This window comes from Corvus moneduloides, chromosome 1 (assembly GCF_009650955.1).
Source record: "Corvus moneduloides isolate bCorMon1 chromosome 1, bCorMon1.pri, whole genome shotgun sequence".
In the NCBI taxonomy this organism is placed as follows: domain Eukaryota; kingdom Metazoa; phylum Chordata; class Aves; order Passeriformes; family Corvidae; genus Corvus; species Corvus moneduloides.
Genome location: NC_045476.1, coordinates 55,163,820 through 55,180,428, shown reverse-complemented (window position 1 = coordinate 55,180,428; position 16,609 = coordinate 55,163,820). Strand labels below are relative to the sequence as shown.

The window sequence follows — 16,609 nt, the reverse complement described above, 5'->3', positions numbered from 1 at the left end:
TTAGGGGATGGAAGCTGTGAAAGATCATGGCTGGTGCACAAGTGAAGACAGGCTATTAGGAGGTAGTGCTACCCTTGCTTGCAGATCAGAACCTTCTGTTCCTCCTTTACTTCCTGCTGTGCATGGCCTGAGAGTTATTGTAAACCAGGTAATCTTGGTGTTTCCTGTAAAAGATGGATAATTTTAGTATATCTTACTGTCTGCTTGAATTTGCACATGAAATTAAATTAACATATTAATTTGCCCTGTTTAGGATTGTTTTATGCCTACATATAAATAAGAGTTGAACATAGAAAACAGCAAATGACCACAGGTTTCACATAGTGCACTCTTTCTTTTTGGATTTTAAGAGTAAAAATCTGTGTTTTCCTGGAAAATGCTAAATTTCCTACCTATATAAAAATAAACTTTTCCAAATGTGGAAATGCTGGTTCATTATGACTGTTTCTAGGCTTAGTTGGAAATCTTCCTCTGTGATTACTTTTAGTATTAGTCTAAAAGTAGATCCTTGTCCTCATTTTAACACTGCCACAAGAAGAGGGAAATTGATTTGTTAAAGGAAAAAAATCCAAATTTAATTATTTAAATGCAAATGTCCCCTTTGAAAACGAAGTTAAGCAGGAAAAAAATAAAGCTGTAATAAAGGCTTACGCCTATTATAGAGGGTCTTGCATATATTACAGGGTGTGCTCTTAAACCTATCCAGGTTTTTCTGCATGATAGCATTTCCAGGGTCTTTGGGTTGGTTTACACGAGGACAGGAAAAAATTAATATGCCCTAACTAGATTTGAAGCAGATTCATCAAATTGCATTAAATCCTTGTTCAGAATGCTTTTAAAATTAGCTTCCTTAATTTAATTTATATTAATTTTTTTTTGGAAGTGACCTAAACTGTGTGGAGTTAATTCAATCCTGAATGAATATCCATAATGGGGTTGAACTAGTTTAACCATGCTTTTTAAAAGTAAGTCTGGATTTTTTTCAAATATTTTTTTTCCTTTGAATTTCTTCTTCATTTAAGATGACATGTCTATTATTGCTTTTATACATGTTTTTTTTGGTGGTTGGGTTGTTTGGACTTTTTTGGTTGTTTTCAACTCACTATGTTATTGTAAGCAAAACCATAATTTTTTGATTTAAAGTATGTTGGTATCTGTAAGGAAGAGCACCCATTATACTATTCATAGTTAGTGACCAGGAGACAGATGAGATGAGTTAGTCTCAGGGCAGTTCTTGGAAAAGACCTGATCTTTATATTCCATTTGGTAATATACTCTCTTCTGTGCAATAGATCTTTTGAAGTGTACGGTGATCTGGTTGCTTTTTTTCTAGGTTTCCTTACAACCTTTTAAAGTGATACATTTCCCTTTTTGTATTTGAAAGGATGTTGATCTTATGGCAGGGTTTGCTGAATGATTTCCATATCATTTGTCACAAAAAATTTAGGAAAAGAAGACATAGATCCATGAGGCTCAGTAAATGAAACTGTTTTAATATTATTTAGAGTGGATGTATAACTATTAATTACTCTCCAAACTAATCAGCATTAGAATAAATTGTTAATGTTATCAGAGTTTTCCCCAAATATGTATCTCTAAGCAAAAAAAAAAAAATCCCAAAAACCAAACTCCATACTTCTTTGATAGTGCTAAATATTTTAAGTAAGGAAATACCAAAAGAAGTAAGTGTGGGCTTTTTCTTTCTTACCTGTGTTACCTCTGAGAATCAAGAGATTATGAAGAGGAAAGTGTCATCCCTTTTCTGGTCTTTTCTATATATGCTAAATAATTAAATTTTCAGTTTCAATTTTATTTTGGTATTTTTATATTTGATTTGTAGCTAGTTTCATTAACTGTGATGGTCTATTTTGTGTGTGCTAAAACCAGTAGATTTTAGTTCTATGTCTGCTTCTGAGTGCTCTTCAACTCTCTGTATCTCTATAAAGCTTAACACATTTGCATAAATAAGTGATTCTTATTCCACTTTTCCTGTCAGATGGAAGTAAACTGTCTGATGTATCTGACAGACCTTTTTTCTTTTTTTACATAAAATATCTTTGTGAGGAAAGAGAAAGGCACAGAAGGAGGGTGCATGGAAGCTCACACAGTTGTAGCTCACACAAGGTCATCTCAGTGTCGAGTAACACTAAGATATGCTAGTGGCTCTCATCTTTCTTAAATCATAAATATTCTATAATTTTTACATTTTTAACCCATGTTATTGTATATTTGGCTTGTTGATGAAAAGGTTGTATTATTTTGCTTGATATTCTGAAATTACTTTGAAAATTATTGTTGCTACTTCTGGACTGAAAGGCACTGTGACCCCTGTTAGTGCTTATCTGATGTCTGTATCCTCAGAAGTTCTAATTTCCAAGCTGCCAATTAATACTTCTCTACATTCCCCCTCATGTTATAATAATCATATTGGAGTCTCATTGCAATTTTCTGTGCTCAGTATGTGTTCAAGAGATTTATTTGCATTTCTATCCTGAATAAATTAAAATAATTTTGTTGAAAAATGGCTTCACAGGGCTTGAGGTTGTTTTCAATTCCTGCATACTTATATTCTAATCTGCTGGAAATGCCAACATTTTAAGGTAAAAGAAATGCAAATACTTCTTAAACATGCATTTAGCATGTCTCCTGGATGCTTGAAGAGATAAATTACTTATTAAATTATATTCATAATCAGACTCAAACGTTGGAATTTTGGCACACCAATGTACTTTTTTTTTCTATCGATAGAAGATTTGTTTACCAAAAACTGCAAGACTTGCAGGAGTTAACAGTATTGATTAGGGTTATATAACAGTAGGCAGAATATGAATTTACAAAAAGTTAGTTTAGATGGAAAACTAAATCTGGTTTGTGATGTAGAAATATACACTTAGAATGAATATATTCATATTTTATCAATAAATGTGTCATTCAAACTCCTAATACTTCTTTGCATGCCAAACTATGTTTCTGGTATCTGCTGAATATTTTGTGATTGACAAATTCTTGGATTATTTCAATGCGAATGTACGACTGTGAGAAAGATGCTTTCCTTAATAAGCAATATTAATTTCCTGAAACATTTGTTTTACATTACATGCTTTTTAAAAAATATATGCAAGAAATGTAAAGTATGCTGGGTTTCGGGTTTGTTTTTTTTACAGCATAAGATATGCAATCCCAATAATATGTAACATAGAGATTGAAGCAGCACATATTTTAGACAGGTAACCAGAGTCGTTCACTTTCATAGTGGGCCAAAATTTATGTAAACTCAAAAATCCTGAAGTGTTGTTTTATAGAATCTGAGAGTTTTGCTGTATTTTCAGAATTTTAAAGGGCCAGCAGAGCTGGACAACAAAATCACTGATGATCAGTTCTAGGAAACCAGGACAGTGAGTCCCAGACATGTGAATTAAATAATGATTCAAATATTCTAGTGAGTTTTCTTTGTTGCTGGCTTTTTGTTTGGATTTTTGGTTGGCTGGTTTGGGTTTTTTTGATAATTCAAGTACATGGAATTAGTCAGTTCTGGAGATATTTTACAGTATGGTTTTGGCCAAATGAACATTTCAGGTGTCAAATGTCAGGGTTTTGACTGGCACCCATAAACAAAGCCATGTCCTTTGCCAGTTGTGGTGGGTAGATGGATGCCAGGTGCCCACCAAAGCTGCTTGATCCCTCCCCTCCTCAGCTTGTCAGGAGAGAGAAAATATAGTGGAAGGCTGGTGCATGGAGATAAGGGCAGGGAGAGATCACTCACCAGTGACTGTCACAGTCAAAACAGCCTCACTTGGAGAAATTAAATTAATTCCCAGTCATATCAGAATAGAATAATGAGAAAGTAAAACCCAAGACTTAAAACACCTTTCTGCCACCTCTCCCTTCTTCTGGGCTCAGTTTCACTCCTAATTTTCTTTTTCGTGTGGTACCTTCGCCCTGGGTGCTGTCCTTCAGGAACAGGCTGCTCCAGCGTGAGTGCCCTGCGGGGTTACAAGTCCTGCCAGCAAACCTGCTCCAGCGTGGGCCCCTTTCCCCATGGCTCCACAGGTCCTGCCAGGAGCCTGCTCCTTCGTGGGCTCCCCGTGGGTACTAAAGGGTATCAAGTGAAGCTGGTAGGGAACAGGTTCAAAATAAAGGAAGAGGCTGTTTAGTTTTTTTTTAATCGGAGTCTAAGGCGATTCTGAACAAATACATAAGGAGAAATGCCTGAAGGTTTCTTAGCACACTACAGTCGTATCTGCCTCAGAAGGTTCCTTGGAAAGTGTGGAAAGGATTTGAAGTCTGGAAGAATATTCAGGGTAGTATAATATATGTCTTGCTGTTACATTTCCCTGAACAGCTGCTTGAGAATATTGATGAAGATAAGATATTGGTCTTACCTTATATGTTGTTGAAAAAACAGCTGAAGTTGTAACGTGCTTTTATTGACTTCTTAAACTAAGTTCTTAAACTAAGGTTTTGTAGTTTATTCTTTTTTAAAAGAAAAAACCCTATAATCTGATCTTGGCTCATCTTCACTTAATGGAGAGAAACTGACAAAGTAGTATGAGGTATTTGAAGGCTCTCTTACATGCACAGCTCTATTTCTTTTGAATAAAGAATATTTTCAATGACTGAATGTTAGCTCTTTCGAACTGTGGACCAGGACACTTCTAAACAAAATGCAGTCAGAAATGTCAGTTGAGAATTTTTGTTGGTTGTTTTATTTTTTTTAATCCAATGCACTGAATTCAAGCCAAGTTTTGATCCAAGCCTGTCTGATATATACAGAGGTCATAGTGCTTGATTGTTTTCTCTATTTTTATCCTATTATTTATGAATTTACAGGTGGACCCATTTCAGTCTACAAGATCATTCATGTACATGTAGACAAATGTCTGCTGCTATTTGTATTATTATTTGAGTTCCCATTTCGTTGGTAAAGCATTTCTTCATCAGGATCAGACCAGCAAAGACAACAGTGTTAAAGAAGTTTTTCTTAACTACCTATTAATGTCTAATATTGAAAAGAATTATTCTGCTAGCCAGCACTACTATGGCAGCAAAACCATGTTGTGTTAACCTTATGTGTCTGTGAAAAGATAACAGACTAATTTCCCAGTGGGAGACAGAGGGGGGCAAAGAATGCTCCAGCTTAGCCATGTCTGTGTGGCTGCATGTGGTTTAATGATAATGATTAAGTGATAGTGGCCCTGCTGTGCTGTGATGTGATGTGAGGCAGCTGACTCCCAGGCAGATAAATTGCTGGAATAGGTTTGTAAGAGAGAGTGGATTTCTGATGACTAAATCAGCATGGTGATTACACTTTTTTGCTTTTGTTCTGATGGTTTGAAATAAACCAAGTAATTTACTTACCAGTAGCATGTGGAATGCTGTGGAGTATGGAAAAGGAAAACAGAAGGTCAGTACATTACTGCCGTCCCCTCCTTGCCTCACAGTGAACAGCCTCAACTTCCTTCTTAGAGCTTCTTGCATCCTGCTGAGTTGTGTAACACGGAGCAGTCCTTAGCAGGAGTCATGTAACAAATACGGAAAACTCTGCAAAAGTAGCTTATGGGATAGCTAATGTTGATAGGACAAGCTAATAGATACCTATTTAAAAGTATACTTTTATTTCTGGCAAATGTGGGCCCAACACCTAAACTGGTCAGACCTTCTTATTTTATTCTTCCTGGTGCAGCTGAAGACATATTTCTGCTCTCAGGTCTTTTAGTGCTCCCCAGCTGAAGGTTTCTTCCCTTATAACTCATTTGTGCCCTGGCAGTTTTACTTAATGACCACAAACAATTTAGCATAAGTTTTCCTAGGATAATAATTGCCACCTCTGAGGATTATAGGGAAAATAGATGAAAAACCACTGATATTAAAAAGCGGTAAGATATGCTCAAGGGAAAGTAAGTTCACAATTGTTTATTCATGTTGGATGTCCAGAAACAACCCTGCTGGACCGGAGCTGTGCAGACATAAAGTGATACATTCACTGTGTCATGAAGCAACTTCGTTTGCACTCAATCTTCGTAATTCCAAAACGTTTTTGTTTTTTTTTTTTTTTTACTGGTGGCCTTAAGCAGTTCTTGAAAGCAGTGTGTTTCCTCTCAGAAGGTCCCCAAACAAATGGAAACCTTATTCTTCAAAACTCGTTGAGGATTTATCACGACGTAGATTTTATAGCTTCCTGAGGGAGGAGTTACAGAGGAAGGTCAGTGGCCCAAAGTCACCAAGTTTAGCAAGTCCATTTAAGGCTGAAAGTATTATAAAATTAGGATGCAGTAAACTTCTAGGGTTAAAATTATTTTATTTATAGAATTTTTTTTTTTTTTTGGGTTAGAAACTATTTACATCCCTGTATGATAAATTTCTGATTCTGTAGACTTTAGCATTATTGAGTAGAATATGTACAAATGATGTGTTTAAACAAATGAAATTTTTTTGCATGAGAATGTATTACTTTATATGGTTAACCTCCACATAATGTGGTATAAAGTAGTTTTCTAGGACAGAAGAGAAAGCAAGAAATGTTTGATAAGAAATTTATGCATACTTAGAAAAAAGGCCAACTAGGTTTTAGCCAGTAATATTGTGAACTGCTAAATTCCTATTTTTTCCCTATATTTACAAATTTGAATCTATCATGGTGATCAAAATGGAGAGGAAAACTGTCAAATTGTTTTTTAAAGCTCGTAGGAATCAAGCTGCTGCTTCGTTTTGAAGAATACTGAAATATTTTATTTCTATATGAAGTGTGTGGGGTGTCTCTATTTTAAGAAATACATAGCAAACCCCACATATCTCTATGATTGCAATAAGTTACTTCTAAAGATAAAATAAGACTTTTTGTTGCTGAATTGTATGTCTTGCACAGTCATATTTTTGATCGAGGGAGGGAAGTGTGCTAATGGTAACAGCTGATGCAAAACTGTTCTGGAAGAGGTAGTATTGTAGCATGGCTATGAAATTCAAAGATTGCAGAACATCTGAATAGCAATTAGCCAGGCAATGGTAATTTATTGAAAGCATTTGAAATTTAAGTTTCTGTAGCTGAATGTATCATATCAAAGACTTAGATTCTCATCATATTTGTGAAGTGTTGTTAAATCTTGTGACAGTTTAACATTCTCTTTCATCCACTCTTTGATAAATGTACAATTTGTACCACTACTATTTTCCGTTCAGAAATACTTAAAATAACAGAAGAAGTCATCAGAATTACTAAGAGGTAGGATATGATACTGTTCCTGTCTGAAGGACTTCTACCAAAGGGGAAATGTGCAAGAACTTGTATTTTTTCCTCCCCTCCATCCCCACCAGTCAACTGGGGACTGATGAACGACTGGTTTCATTGCCCTCACCCAAAGCAAGCCCAAGTTCAGTGAAGGAGCTACAGGATCATGCTTTCTTAGTTATTTTTCTCTGTCATTAAAGTAACGTGGAAACTAGCCAAAAAGGCACTAAGTTTATCTGAAGTAACACTTGCAGCTTTGTGGAAGTATGCAGCTGAGTAATAGTACAAAAATAGCAAGTTATTTTGAGGAAGAGCATATGTTCTGTAACAATGAGAAATTGGTATACAGATAAAAGAAATTATGTATCTAAATATAAATTTCAGATGAGAAAGATCTGTGGCTTAGTGCCACAAAATTTTCTGTAGATGCAGCCGTTAAAAGTTGTTTAATGCTCATTTTTCTAACATAGTTCTTTAAAGACGCGCCATCGTTGGTAAATTACTGTACTGACTTAGGGGGACATTTTGTAGTCTGTAACAGTACAGATAATAGGCACTTTTTATATTCCAGTGCACACTGATATACAGGGTACCACACAGTGATAATTGCAGGCTTTTTTTTTTTCTTAAAAGAAAGGTACATTGCAGAGCCATAGTGTTTGCTTACTATTTAAAGACTCTGACAGCCAGATGCAGCTATCTCCTGTCAGAATTAAAAATTAAGACAACACTGGAAGAGATTTTCAGGTTAGTTGTGGAAGCAGTTAGATATATATATTCTTAGACACTGGAAAACAATTCCAGTAAAATCACTTGTGCAGTATCATTCAAAATTTTTCATGGTTCATCAAATAATAGCAAAGTTTGTTTAGAAGATAGAAAGTATTGCTTTGAGGATTAAAACTTTCCTTCATAGAAGTTGCTCTATTTTGTGGAAGAGATTAGCTTCTTTATAAAAATGTGAAGTGTGCACCAGGTCCATCAAAGTCTTTACCTTAAAACACTTCTCTTTTTGTCAAATTTTTTTTTATCTGCTTTTTTTTTTAAGCTTCCCCTTAAACAATTAGGGATTGGCATATGTAAAAGTCATACTGATAAGCAGAACAAGAGATTAGAAGATTAAGCTGCAGTTAGATGTTGAATAACTAGAACCTAAGGCATTAGCAAATAAAATCCACATCAAGCTCTGCATTGACTGAATAGACTGAGCTGACTGAGCTTTGAAAGCCTCAAAAAATTATTTAAAATAAAATCTTCATTTAAATTATTTAAAATAAAATCTACTTTTCAGGAGGTACCAGTTTGAAAATATTAGACTTTAGGACAATCTTGGCAAAACAAAAATCTGTTCTTATTGGGTTTTGGGTAAATATTTTTTTCTTTCCTGAGCCACTTGCACTTCAAAAATCTACATGCTACTTGCTGTCATTTGCTGTCTATAAGAAAGATGTGATCATGCACAGCTTCTGTTTCAGATGAGGAAAAATGTTGGCAAAGGAGAGACATATAGAATTTAGGAGTCCTATAATCACTCAATGTATGTATTTTTAACCTGTTTGTCTTCCTCCCTCTCTCCTAATCATTGAATAACCAGCCTTATCTCATTACTGTCTGTTTTACAAAGTACCTGTGTTGCTGCTGCTTGGGAGAAATGAGGAGAAAAGGTTCTAAAAGGAGAAGGTTCCAAAACTGAGATAGAAAATTATTAAGAAACTAGGAGAAAAGGTGTACAAAAGTATCCTTATCAGGGTTTTTGTCCTCTGGATTTTTTTTCCCCATATATTTTCTCTGTAATGCTGAAAGTATTGAGACAAAGTAAATATAGTAGCTTTAGCTCTTGCATTTACGATTCCCTGAAAAAGAGAGTCCTTTGAGCCAGCAGGCATCACTGCATCTATAATAGTGCCACAAAAGGGAAGTATAGGAGGTAAGATAGTATTTCTGCTGTTAAAACTTTAATGCACAAATTTGTATTTGGTGTTTGGAGTTGTTTTCTAGAAATAAAAGATAAAGTAAAAAAAAAAATCCTAATGATTTTCATGATCTTTCAGTATTTCATGGGTATGTGCTGCAGTTCCTGGCTAGGCTACATACCCAGGTTTATTTTCTGTGTAACTAAGTATGGAGAGGAATAGCTCATATATGTCCAGGTCTCATCCTAATACTCACTTCAGATGGAGCCTGGAAACTTAAATGATAGGTAAATTATATAGACAAGAAGGCAGGAGAATACAAAAATACCACCAGTCACTATAACTGTGAAATCTGGGCTTTTAGGGAGTAGTCCTGTTGAGGCCTTCTGGCCAAAATCAACAGTTGGAATATTGAGTTTGGAAAGAAATTGGAAGATAATTTTCTTTAATGAAGGGGAAGAAAGTGTTTTGTATGGTGCTCCCTTTGTAGAGACGTTCCTAGTACTCTATTTTACTTGTTTATTCTTCTGGTTTTAAAAAAAGCTCCTCACAGAACGCTCCTCATTTGGAGCTTTGTGCATCCATGCCATATGTTAAAAGCATGATAAAGAATAGTTGTAGAATCAATGCAGCGACACTTATCCTTTATCTTTCTCTGCACCCACACTGAAATAACAGACTGTTAATCTGTTATTTTCTGCACCATTTTTTCCTCCTGCAGATGTAAACTTTCTGGCTATACCAGGTCAATGCTTTTCAAATTGACCAGGGAATTTATATTTCTTTTTTATTTTTCTGACTCGCGTTTTGAGAATCTATATTTAGGTTCTTTAAAACACAGGACTGGTATATCTGGAGTACATAAACTAAGAATTGTAGCCTTAATAGTGACTAAAACTGAATACAAAAAAATCACTATGAGTTTTTTTGAAGTACTGCTGCAAGCACCAGTTTTGTAACACATTTTATGCCATTTTTCATATTTTCAGTGTGTCATCTAGAAGGATTTTGGGAGCCAACTTTAGTACTTTTGAACGTGTTTGAAAAGTGTAGTCTTCAAGGAGAAATAATACTCAATTTGACTTATACATGCTAATATATTGGCTTATTTCCATAGCTACTGCATACTCTGAAATGTGAAAGAGGAAAAAGGTTCTCATCCTGTCTGATCTAATTTTGTTTGAAGTTTTTTCACTTTGAGCATCCTGTGACAATCATTTTTAACAATGGAATCATAAATTGACTTTATTGCTTGATTTGTTTTCTTTCATACTGACCTGAAAGGAAGAGTCTAGATTGTATCATGAAGTACAATGTGTGTTTAAGCATGTAGAACCCAGAGCTGTTGCAAGAAATACTACAAAAGGTGGTATAACTTCACATGAAAATGCCTGTGGGCAAATATGAAACTCATAATTTTCATTGCAAACAAAATATCACAGCATATTAGGTAGAACAAGACATCAGTGGTTTGTTCTTGTGTGTAAGGGGCTGATCTGTCTGTGTTTTGACTGATGTGTGGGAGAAAATTTCCACAAAAAGTATGTTTTATAAATGAGTAGTAAATTTCACTGAAGAGTTTTACTTCGGATGTCAATCCTTTGTGACAGCTTCATGTATCTTGCTTTGGTCATCTCTTCCTTTAAGTCAAACTGCGAACAATGTCCCAGATCACAGAGTTAAAGGTAATGGAATATTGGATTGTAAGAGAAAACGTTATCTAGGAAAGACATATAATACCTTTGAAAGTTCCAGCATGCTCAGAGTCTTTTCACATAGCAAGGATCCATGAGATAAGAACAAATATGTACAAAATTAGTTTCTTTTCTGGCTGTGGAAATTGAGTAACATAAGAACATAGAGAGATGCTGCTCTGTGACTATCACTCATGGAGGAGGCAACGCTGAACCTTCTTGGAGTGACTCCATCCAGGAACAGCTTGAGGGGCCTGTACCAGCAGTGATCCAGACATAAGTTACATTTGTCTCCTAGACTCTGAAAATAAGCCATCTTTGTAAAATAAATTTGCTCCGTGTGTAACCCTACACAGGATAAAGAGCATTCTTGTTTAATTTAATGCTTGTTTAGTCTCCGTCTTTGTGTGTTGAAGAAGCCTCAAGGTGTTCCCAAAAAGGAAAGCTGGCATTGATTCTCCTGTGATGTGCGTAATTCTCAAGCTTTCCTCTGAGGGAGCTCTTGGCCTTGGGAAGGGCTGCCTGGATGCTGGGAACTGGGAGACTGGAAGAGCTTTCCTATTAAAAAAAGACTTTCAGAAAACCAAAGTCCTCTGGGTAGCTGAAGGCCTACACTGTAGCATGTGCTACACACATTGGGATGTGCAGCCCTGGCATTGTAAAGTTAGTTAGGACAGTTTTCAGTCCACTGAATAGACCAAAATGTTTAGTAATAATAGTTCAGTTTTTAAAATATGCCATTTCTGCTTTGTCCATATGAACACCTTTTTTAAGTTTATGCTCTTTCTTTTTTCCCCCCACCCTTTATGCAAAGATATTGTGAAGAAACAGCTCAGGGAAATGAAACAAGATGTCCATATTTGTAAAAGTTACACTTCCTCATGGAATTTCAGTAATGTATAACAACTGGTCTAAATGGGGATTATAACAGTGTAGATTTTTTTTTTTATTATTATTTTAAATAAGAAGGAGAACTGTAATGATTTCTCAAGAGAGCAAGGATGACGAAGCTAACAGTCATGCTGGAAGAAAAATAGATAGTTAATGTATAAAAAATGTTCTAGTTTATCATGTTTTGTCTTTTAAAATGAAACATGTAGCTGTTTTTTCTGCTGTGGTGGTATTAACCTAGTAGAAACATCTGATCAAACACAGCAACATTTGAACTCTGTAGAAGTAGATTGAGTAGAGTAGTAGACACTGTAGTTGACTATTCCAAAACGTGTGGGTTGCCCAGATGTCTGGTATGTTTTCCATGTGGCATACACATTAGTTATGTATATTGTGACCAATGAAGACGGCTTTATGCACTAGCTCTAGTACTGTAATTTTTATGTGCTATCAATATTTAAAGTTTACTGTTTCTTGATAAGCCATTGTACAAATGAATGCTGAGATTTCAGCAGATACTGAAAGGATTTTTTAATTAATTCTTCTAGAGCCAAGGATAGTATTTTCTTTATATGATGCAATCTGGCAATTTATCTCTGTTTTGTTATTTAAGTAACTACTTTATCTCATGCTGCCCTATAATCTGCAGAAAGGCACAAGCAGATTGAGAGGAGACTCACAGTCAGTGTGTGCTAATAGAATCTCCAGCATGGTTTCTGTGATGAGGTCTAAAGACCTCATGGATTTTCATGAAAAATGTTGAAGGCTTTTCATGGAAGTTTGAATAATAGGTTGTTTATTTAGAAACTAAAGATAGTTGCAGGCTGAAAGAGCTGGGGATGTTCAGCCTGGTGAAGAGAAGGCTCCAGGGAGATCTTAGAGCAGCCTTCCAGCACTTAAAAGAGGTTTACAAGAAGGCTGGAGAGGGACCTTTTGCAAGAGCATATAGTGATAGGACAAGGGGGAATGGATGTGAGCTGAAGGAGAGTAGATTTAGATTAGGTATTAGGAAGAAATTCTTTACTGTGAGGGTGGTGAGGCACTGGAACAGGCTGCCCGGAAGTTGTGGACCCCTGTCCTGGAAGTGTTCAGGGTAAGGTTGAATGAAGCTCTGAGCAACCTGACCAAGTGAAAGGTGTCCCTGGATAAAAACACACTCACCTGCCCACCCCCAATTTCCCTGAATATGTGTAGGGGAAAGCTGTCCAAGTTGCTCCCCAGCCCAAGATTCCTTTGCACCAGTGCAGTCATTACAAGTGAGGGAAAAGCTGTCCTTAAGCGAAAGGACAGTTTGAGCATTAAGATGCAATGGTTACAGATGAGCTATGAATGCTTTGTATGAGCTACTCCAACATATATATTAGAATTCCATAAATGTTTTAACCATCAAGTAAGTGAAACTATGGGACAGTATCTTGATAGAGAGATAGGGGAAACACACAGCAGTTATAGTGTGATGTATTTATGAACATGATGTATTTGCTTACTATACCAGGAAATTGCATAAAAAACAGGCAGCATCACCTAGTCCACATTTCTACTCCTGCTGAGTAAATTGTTTCTTAGTAACCTACACAAGTTACATTTTCACCAGGTGTTGGAGGATCTCTGTCTCTCCAGATCCTGTTTTCTTTTCTTCCCAGGAGAAGGGACATGATTCCACAGTCTGCTTAGTAACTAAATATTGTAGAAATTAATAGTACTATTGTAAGGTCTTTTGCACTGTCAATATACAGCAAATGGGGCTTGGTGATATCCAGTTGAATGCCAAGTTACTGGGAAGATGCAACAATACTGCTGTTAGAATTGACCTGCTGTGGAAGAGGATGGCAATATATGTGTGATAGAATTTTGTGGGTACACTGAAAGTTCTTACAAAATGTAGCTTCTCTGTTGGGTTAGATAGACAATCCCTATGGATGGAAGAAAGAAATGTGAGAGAAAGTGAAGTATGGCATGTTCTTGCTGCGATGTGGCCAGGTCGTTCTTTCATGAAAGCAGGAGAGCTTCTGTAGTCTGCTGACTGGGCAGGGTATGTGGATGATGGAGAGGGACACAGATAGTGCAGTTCCTTCTGGCCTCAGTTACGTGTTGGCTTTTGGGTGTGAGGGGTTTTTTTTGGTAGGGAGAGAAGTTGAACTTTGGTCTAGTTTATGATTTATCTCCAGTACTCAAAACACCCAAACCTCTGGATGTAGACACTAAATCTTTGATGTACTTTACAAATGCCAAAGGAAAACATTGAGTAAACCATAATACCACAAATGTGAAGATAAACTTGGGCTCTTTCTGTGGCTCAGCTTTAACCAACTCATCTTAATCCATTTTATATTGTTTTATTGCACAGAAACAAAGGGAGATGTCTTGTTTATTTTTTTTCTACTGGTGCTAAAAGTGGAAATTCTTGGTGTTTAAAGGAGCTTACTAAAGGAGGACACTGACATTCTGTTGATTCTTTCAGAGTTCCTTTAATGTGTGGTGTTGAACATCATGTATTAGAAAAAAATCATGGTTCATCAGTGAAATTGAAATTTGAAGTAAGTTCCACAGAACCAGATTGTTACTTTGAATGAAGAAGCATACAGCACATGTTGTTAACATGTTAACAAATATGGCTTTTAAGGTAAAAATTAAACATATTAATTAAAAAAAAAAAGTAATTTTTACTTCTTTCCTGTCTCTCATTATCCTTGGTCACTTGAAGTGACAATAAAATACTGATTTTTTGTTAGATAGCATCCTCTATTCATGTACAGATGCATAAATACCTGAATAAAATCCCAGTCCGTTGACTGAAAATCAGCTTGATTGGGGCTGTTAGGTAACTTGACTAATGATATATACAGATAATTTATTCTTCTATTCCCACTAATGCAGAATGCAGAATGTTATTACCTTTAGTCAAAGCAGCAATGAGAAAAACTACTGTTAAGTAGATTTTTGGTTATGATTTTTTTTTAGTTTTCCCTCCACGTAAACAGAGATTACTGCTTAGATGTTGTATCTAGTATTTATTATGAGTATAGGTACTGAACATCTGGTTTGAAACACTAATAATCCTGCAAATGTGTTGTTGCACTTCTTTTGTTTTTGTTTTTAAAAAAATAAACAAAATTAAGAACTGGGATAGTGAGCTGAATTATGACACCACAGAGTTAGGTACTGCTGTAAGAAGTGGGAGGGAATAACAGAACCAGCTAGTTGACTAACCACTTCCCTTCATTGTTGCTTTTAATATCAGAACAGCCTTGCTAGCTTTCTAAATCATCGTAAGTTACATTAGAAAGACCATGTACACCCTGACTGGTAAGTTCCTTTCATTTTAGATCTAAATTGAAAGTTGAATTGGAAGTGATCCTCAGTGGTTAAAAATTGAGTAAGATGTATTTCTTTGAGTTATCATAATCACAAAAAAAAAATCTTGTGTTGTTAGTAGCAAATAAATCTGGACACATACCTGCCTTAGCAAAAAACTTCATGCAGGGTCAGAAGGATATATTCACCTGACAAATTTCAACCTAATTACCAAAATAGTAATAACCATTGAAAAAACCATGCAAGTTGTAAGGTCTGAAAAGTGGTTTGGTTGATGTTTTTAGAATGAGTTGAGCAATGAACTTCCATTTCTCTCACAGGTACTATATCTTATGCTGTGCTGTCCTTCATAAGCTGAAGCCATTTATGTTGGTTGCTATTACTGCTTGGTGGTTGAAAGATTCGTCTTTGATGGTTTCTGTTGCAGGTTCTAGTAGTAATAATTATTAAAGTCCTAAATAAGAGGCTAAATAAACAAGCAAACACTTTTAAGTATAGTTTCACTTTTGAATGCACTAAATAATCTGAAGTGAGGATATCTTACAGTGGAGATGTATAGCTAAGGCTTAAATAAGCTGGGTTTTTTATTGCTATGGTCAAAAAACTGTCAATCAGCCATGAAGTCCGTATTAAGTTCAAGCCTGGTGTCTTTGCAGCAGTACAGTGAAAGATTCTAGCCTGTGTTTACTGGTCTGAATGGGAAGTACATTGGATTCTTAGTATGCAGCCAAAAGTTGTAATAGGGGTTTTACTTGTGACAGCTATTTCTTTTTGTCTTACTGATCATCTGTCTGATGTGCCTAATATACCCCAAGACTAGGGAAGGGCATATCAGTTCAGAATCTGTTTTATTGCAGTCATTTTGTGGGATGAGCTAACTTCTGTTGTCAGTACATTTTTTTACTTAATAGCTTTACTTGAGATGTATTAGGAGCTTTTTAATGATCATTTTCCTAGCAATTGAAGCCCAAAACCCAAACCCAAACAAGCAAGCAAGAAAAACCCCAGTAACGGGTGTTTTTCCTAGAGAATACAGCATTAAAAATTGGTCAATATATTTTGGGTTCTTAATTAATACATTTTATTTTATTGCAAGCTATCTATCCACAGTAGCACTCTATAGTTTCTACAGTATGTATTTACAAAGTGGCTGCTCTGTATTCTTTTCATATTTGGATATTTACTTTTGGAAGGTGAAAACATTAAGCCAGATGTTTGAGGAGCTTCACGAAGTTGACAAAAAATAAGGATTTGAAATTATTATGGTTTTATTTATAATCTCACACTGAAAACCATTACAAGTAATTCCATTTGAATCTCACACAAGAAAACATGCTGGACTGTGGATCATTCAGCTGGGAGTGACCTTGTGGCTGCCAGCCACTTGGGCTCTAAGATATGGCTGTGCTGTGATGAAAAGGCTTCCGCATAACTTACCTTTAATGCTGATGCCTTTTAACAGCCATCAAAGAATAATTCTTTTTCTTCTTACAGAACTTACTGGATGTTAAATCCAACAGTAGTGAATGAGTTACAGCAGTAATAGCTGCAGGAAGTGTTGCTTTTTGAGG

General features: G+C 35.8%; 1 protein-coding gene across 2 annotated transcripts in view; it reads left to right on the top strand.

Moving 5' to 3' along the window:
* Nucleotides 1–16,609, top strand: part of HDAC9 (histone deacetylase 9) — a 462,820-nt gene that overhangs the window by 51,017 nt on the left and 395,194 nt on the right. The gene's annotated exons all lie outside the window — the stretch shown is intronic.